The following is a 6,792-nucleotide window of genomic DNA, read 5'->3' on the forward strand; positions in this document are numbered from 1 at the left end:
AAGAATTTATGAAAATTTACCATTTATGGTTAATTACCACACGCACTATATGTATCTATAAGGGTAATTTGTCTAATATTGGTTGCACTATTATACAAACAGTAATGCTATTATTTGAGGAGCTTCTGAGTACTATGCTAATCACTTTATTTAAATTATTATTATTATTATTATTTTTGCCTTTAACGTTTTTTATTCAAAACTAGCTGTCCACAGTGATCTGACCGTTATGGAATAAACAAATTTAAGTTTATGCCACAAGCTTCTTTTCTTCTGTGGTGGGTTTCTTTTCTGCAGGCTTCTTCTGAGCTGCTGGTTTCTTGGCTGCAGCCTTTTTTCCCACCAAAGGCTTCTTAGGCTTCTTCAGCTTCATCACATGAACATCCTTCTTTCCTTTCTTCCCTACCACAGGCTTCTTGCCTTGAACCCCCTTCTCATCTGATTTGGCTTCTAGTGCCGCTGCTGCTCTATCCACCCGGAGCTTGTGGTTCTTGGCCTGGCGAAGAATGGTGTTCCGGCGCATGGTCTTTGCATATGGGTTTAACTTCAACATGATTCTCAGGTTTTTCAGTGGATTCTTCTTCAGAACTCTGCGATGAATCTTCTTGCGTGGTGCTCGGAGGGCTCTTTGGATCTCTGGGCTTTTCAAGATTCTGCTAAGGTCTGTATTGAGCATCTTGTGCATGGGAAGATTGTAGTGACTCTTGAGGGAGGCTGCTTTACGCCAAGTGCCATACAGATCATCTAACTTGCGGAAAGCACTTTCAGTCCAAATGCAGAAACGGCCCACATGCACACCAGGAGCAAGTTTCAAAATGTTCAGTTTGCTTACATTAAGCAGAGTAATTCCAGGGATGTTTCTGAAGGCTTTGATGATACCGTTGTCCTCATTATAGATGAGGCAGGGCCCTCCGCGCTGGATATGATGACGGTTTCTCATCTTGCCCTTGCCAGCCCTCATTCGCTGAGAGGCATAGACCTTTTTTATATCATTCTAAGCCTTAAGCTTCTTAAGAAGCAAAACAGCTTCCTTGGTTTTCTTGTAGCTTTCAACTTTATCTTCAACCACCAAAGGAAGTTCAGGAACTTCCTCAATACGATGACCTTTAGACATGACCAGTGCTGGTAAGGCTGAGGCAGCTAGGGCAGAGCAGATGGCAGATTGCTTCTGTGTAGTGTTCACTCTGCGATGCCAACAGCGCCAGGTTTTGGTTGGTGCAAACATGCGGCCCCCACGACACATATTTCCAAAAGCACCCTGGCCAGAACGATGAGTTCCACCACCTCGAGCTCTGGGAATTCGAGCCACAGCTCTGCCAGTACCCCAAGACTGAGCACTGGTTTGATGTCCTGCCAATTCACTGACAGCATAAGGCTGTCTATTGTTTTTACGCAAGTTGGTGTGAACAAAGTTCACAATATCTGGTCGAATGGGAGCCTTGAACACAGTAGGCAAAGTGCCATTTTTGCCAGACAATTCCCCCTTTTCGGAATACAGCGATATCAATGGACGAGCACACGCCATGGCGTGGAGAGAGGAAGCCACACTCCTCTCAGGCCGGTGGCTGCCGCAGGAAAAGCTAAATTATTTTATTTAGTCTCATACTCTGTGTTATCAGTCTTCAGTTGCTAACTGAGCATACTCACTGCCTTTCTTATTTTATGGGAAACAAACTACATTTTGTAAAATGTTGGCTGGATCCTAAAGCTCTGGAAGTCCAGAGTACAGACTTAATTGTGTATGTTTGGTGTTCATCAGAACTTTTGCTATCAATATTATATCTAGCATACCAACAGAACTTTATAGAAATTTCCCAAAATAATTCTTAGTTCTAGGAGAAGACACTCAAAGGAAAAGCTTAATGAGAGTTGTGTCTTAGGTATTTCTTCTCTCTTCCCTCCTCCCTCCTCCTTCCCTTGACCACCACTTCTCCTCTCACTTTATCTTCCACTGTTTTCCCAGCCCCTCTCCTTCCCTCCCCTCTCTTCTTGCCAAGTCTGACAACACCCATCAAATAGTCTCAAGTGAAATGTGGGGACATTGTGAAGGGATCTATAAATGCAGCAGAAAGTTTTCATGCTTTCTCACATTATTCTGGAAAAGGATAAAAGTTATCCATTTTAAGTTTTACAATATCCTAGAAGTGTGTATGTTCCTCTGTGGACATCTAGCCAAGGAGCACAGGAAATTTAAGATTGAATTCAGCTGAGGCTCACTGGTTCTATTAATGTAAGGAATTATACAAAAGGTCTGTGTGACACACTATTTTCTTCATGGGTCAGGAATTGGTTATGCAGTGTGCATGTGGCTTGAACATCAGACAGAATTCTCTAGAAGGTTTCTAATCTAGGGGATTGCATTTTGGAAAGCAATTTTTGTTCACTGACCTTTATGAAAAAGAAAGACACTGCATGCACATTGATGGTATGAAAGTTGGAAATTCATGGTCATGAGCACTATCCTAATGGCACATTTAAAGCTTGAGGGAGCTTCCAAGAAAATTTAAAAATGTGAAGAGTCTATATTCTCGAGAAAAGGCACATTTGAGAATAGTATGTTGACTATTTTATGGACTGTTTATGTTAACTTGATAACCAAGTTCTTTTCATGGAGAGTCACAATAAGCAACCCCTGTATGTCATGTCCTAAGAGACAGGATCCTAGTTTTAGGAATAACTAGCTAAGCTTTACTCTGCAGCTTTTCTCCCATCTCTAGTATTTGGAGGGCAGTGGGTATAGTGGAAAATGCCCAGGATAAGAAAGCTGGATTCCAGTTTATGTTCTGTCACCAATTTCCTGTGTGGTCATAACTCAATCAATTGCTCTGAGTCTTCAGCTTCCTATCTGTGAAATGGAATAGTTGGACCATGTGTTCATTAAAGATCCCTTCCAGCTCTAAATGCTGTGGTTCAAAGTGGTGATGAATAGAAGTGCCCTTATAATGGCATGTAACTTTTTTTTGCTGTTATAAGTTGTAATGCATGAACAAATCTTTGTCTGGCAGAGTTTTCTTCCAAAGGACATGCTGCCTTTTCCACAGATGCTGCTTTGATCACTTGTTTGAGGACCAATCCATTACTGGCCCATTATGTTAATGTCAAATGAAAGGCTGAGGCTGCATTAAACCTAATTTGTTGTTGGAAAAAAAAAGAAGTTCAAAGCTATGTTCCAAAACAACCAGATTCTCTTGACAGTATCCTGCAAAAGACACTTAGGTAAATGAAATTTATGTTTTGAAGAATATTGGGTTCTTTTGCACATCTTTGATTTTGCACATTTTTCTCTCATGTGTCAGTGGATTTCATATTGAATAGAAGAATTTAATTCTATTATCTTTTTCTAAGTTTGAACTGAATTTGGCTTTTCAGACTTCTTTACTTTTTCCAAGGTAACTTCAAATAAGTCTTTCAATGCTAAGCTTTTTTTTTTTTTTTCAATTAACACAACATTGCTATATATTATTTTCTTTCCCAGGGCAGTGCTGTATCAGTCCCTCAACTAGGGACTTCTTGAAAGGATCCCTAGATTCAGAGCTTTAGTGATGCCCCCCAGGCCTCTGGGGAACCAGGATCCATCTGGGAATTCTTGGTATTACCCTCTTTGCGCTCAGTAAGCCCTCAGCAATTCCTTTCTTTTCTCATTCCATGCATTTTGAATCTCTTCACCCCTCTCCACCTCCACTCCTTCCACCCTAGTCCCAGCCTCCTTTACTCTTGCCTGGACAGCAGCCTCCTTGACTGCTTTCTCTGTTTCCAAGTTTATGCCCTCTGGTCTCATCTCCACACAGCAGCCACATTGGCTGTCATTCAAAATGACTGAGTGAGCAGAGCAACAAATGTGCATCAAATTTTGCATTAAGCTTGAACATCCCTTTGCAGAAACTATTCGGATGATTCAGAAGGCAGCAGCTATGAGCAACTGGTAATTGGCAGTTTCATCATGATAGCACACCCGCTAATGCATCACGTCTCGTACAGAGCTTTTTGGCAAAATGTCAAATCACCCAGGTGACTCAGTCCCCCTAGAGCTCAGATTTGGTGCCCTGTGACTTCTGGCTTTTCCCAAAACTAAAATTACCTTTGAAAGGGAAGAGATTTCAGGCCACCCAAGAGATTCAGGAAAATACAATGGAGCAGCTAATGGTGTACGGGAAGAACTGTGTGAGGTCCCTAGGTGACTATGCTAAAGGGATCTGAGGCGTCATTGTCCTATGTACGTTTCTTGTATCTTCTTCAATAAATGTCTCTGTTTTTCATATTACATGGCTGGATACTTACTGAACAGACTTCATATATTATATGATTACACTTATATAATGTTCAAAAACAGATAAAACTAATCTGTGGTATCAGACATCAGAATTGTGACTGTCCTCAACTAGGGAAGTGACTGGAAGGGAGCATAGTATGGGCTTTGGGGTGCTGGTGATATGTTTTTTGATCCAAGGTGCTGGTCACACAGATATTTTTATTTTGTGGTAATTCAACAAATTCAAGAAGGCACTTATGTTTGATGCCTTCTTCTGTATGTGTGTTATATTCCAATAAAATTTTTACCAAAAATGCTACACATTTCTAACAATAACTTAATTTGGAGAAAAGAAAGGTGGGATTATAACAATGGTTTGTGAACATGGGGAGGGTCAGGGGACTATATTACACCTGTGAATATTGTTTGTCCTAAGCTATCATTTAAAAAGAAAGCTGGGAGGTGCTGCAGAGCATGCTTCTATTCCCTTCGCTGCTACTGTCAGGGCCAGCTGTCTCTGCACCATACCCCCCTCCCCCCCAGCCAGAGCCTATCTCTAGTCTTGAAGTCACTATAGGCCTGTTTGTCTAGCGGATTTGGACTAACTTCTCAGAATGGCATGAATGAGTTCTTAAGGCAGCTGCTTAGAAAATGAGCTTCTAGAGAAGTGGGTGGATTTTATCTAATTTCAAAATATTTAGGCAACATTCAGTTCTTGATTAAATAATTAGTTCAACAAATATTTATTGCTCCATCTACCAGTAATTATTACGATGGCACTAGGCTAGGCCTTCCCATTTCTTATTTTCTCTCTCTTTCCCTTAGGTTAAAAAAAAAAAAAATCAACCTACATTACACATGCAGTAATTTAGAGTTGAATTGTTCCATAAGGTCTGTTTCAAAAATCATTAGTCCTCTGTCCACCACCCTCATTTCCTGGTCCCCAAAGGATATCAAGTTTAACTTTTTAACGGATTCCTTTGATATTTACTGCCATATTTCTTCTAAACCACATGCTTATATTGTTACCTCCTGATCGGTCAGCTTTCGTTGTTGTATTAGTTATTGAAGAGCCATTGTGCTATAACAAACTACCATAGCCTGGGTGGCTTAAGCAACAGCATTTATTTCTCACAGTTTGAGGAGTTGGGAAGTCCAAGGCAAGGTGCCTGCCATTTCAGTTCCTCATGAGGGCCTTCTTCCTGGCTTCTTGCTGTGCCCTCACATGATGGAGAGAATGTCCTCTTTTCATAAGTCCCATCATGAGGGCCCCACCTTCATGATTTCATCTAACCTGTGCTGCTCCCAAAGTCCCCATCTCCAAATTCCATCACATTAGGGGGTGGAGCTTTTACGTATGAATTCCAGACATTATCCATTGACTTCCAACAAGGGACAAAGGAAGATTTCGTATTTCCTCAACCTCACAACATAGCCATATTTCCCATTCCCATTTCCCTGTGTAATTGTACAATGCCTTTAGTAGGTCAGGGAAAACAACTCAAAAGTATCACACTAATTAAAATGTGATTGAGAGCCCTGGCTGCTGTGACTCAGTGGATTGAGCATTGGCTTGTGAGCCAAGTGTCGCAGGTTCGATTCCCAGTCAGGGCACATGACTAGGTTGCACGTCAGGTCCCTAGTTGGGGGCGCGAGTGAGAAGCAACCCCCACAGTGATGTTTCTCTCCCTCTCTTTCTCCTTTCCCCTCTCTCTAAAAATAAAAAAATAAAACAAACAAATAAATAAATAAGTAATTTTAAAAAATGGTCCTATTGGTTTTTTTTTTTTTTTAATGTGATTGACTTCCAAGTCTGTTCTTTCCAACCCAGCCCTCTGTTCCGCTCTGATAATCTTACACAGCCTGTACCATGTCTGTTTAGGTCTCTGTGCCTTCACTCATCTGTTCCTTCTGCCTGGGATGTCTCTCTTCCTCTTCTTCACCTGGCTTCCTTCATCTTTCAGTTCAAGTCTGAGTTCAGCCCCATCTCTTCCAACAAACCTTCCCTTGCTGCTGCCTTACTTCTACCCAAGTTCTCCTCCCTGAGAATTGATCTTGAGTCCTGCAATTATCATCCCATGTTGAAATTATACATGCAAGAGTGTCTGCCTCGAGACTATAAGCTCCCTGAAGAGAGAAGCCTCGCTTTTTTAGTCTCTGTGATTCCTTAGCACATACAGTGGTCCCCCCCTTATCCATAGTTTTAGTTACCTGTGGTCAACAATGTTCTGGAAAAAAAGTTTTGTTAAGACTTCATTCATTCTTTCAGAGAGAGGAGAAGGGAGGGAGAAAGAGAGGGAGAGAAACATTGATGTGTGGTTGCCTCTAGTGCACCCCCAACTGGGGACCTGGCCCGCAATTTAGGCATGTGCCCCAACTGGGAATCGAACTGGCGACCCCTCAGTTCTCAGGCTGGCGCTCCATCCACTGAACCACACCAGCCAAGGCATGTTCTGAAAAAAATTTTAATAGAAATTACAGGAATAAACAATTCACAAATTTTAAATTATGTGCTGTTTGGAGGAGCATGATGAAATCCTATG

At 41.5% G+C, this 6,792-nt stretch overlaps 1 pseudogene; it reads right to left on the reverse strand.

Moving 5' to 3' along the window:
• Positions 1–235: 235 nt before the first annotated feature.
• On the reverse strand, positions 236–1,560 carry LOC150008542 (large ribosomal subunit protein uL4 pseudogene; annotated as a pseudogene).
• Between the last annotated feature and the right edge of the window lie 5,232 nt (positions 1,561–6,792).

Source organism: Furipterus horrens, unplaced genomic scaffold (genome assembly GCF_987537825.1).
Source record: "Furipterus horrens unplaced genomic scaffold, mFurHor1.1.pri manual_scaffold_5, whole genome shotgun sequence".
Lineage (NCBI taxonomy): Eukaryota > Metazoa > Chordata > Mammalia > Chiroptera > Furipteridae > Furipterus > Furipterus horrens.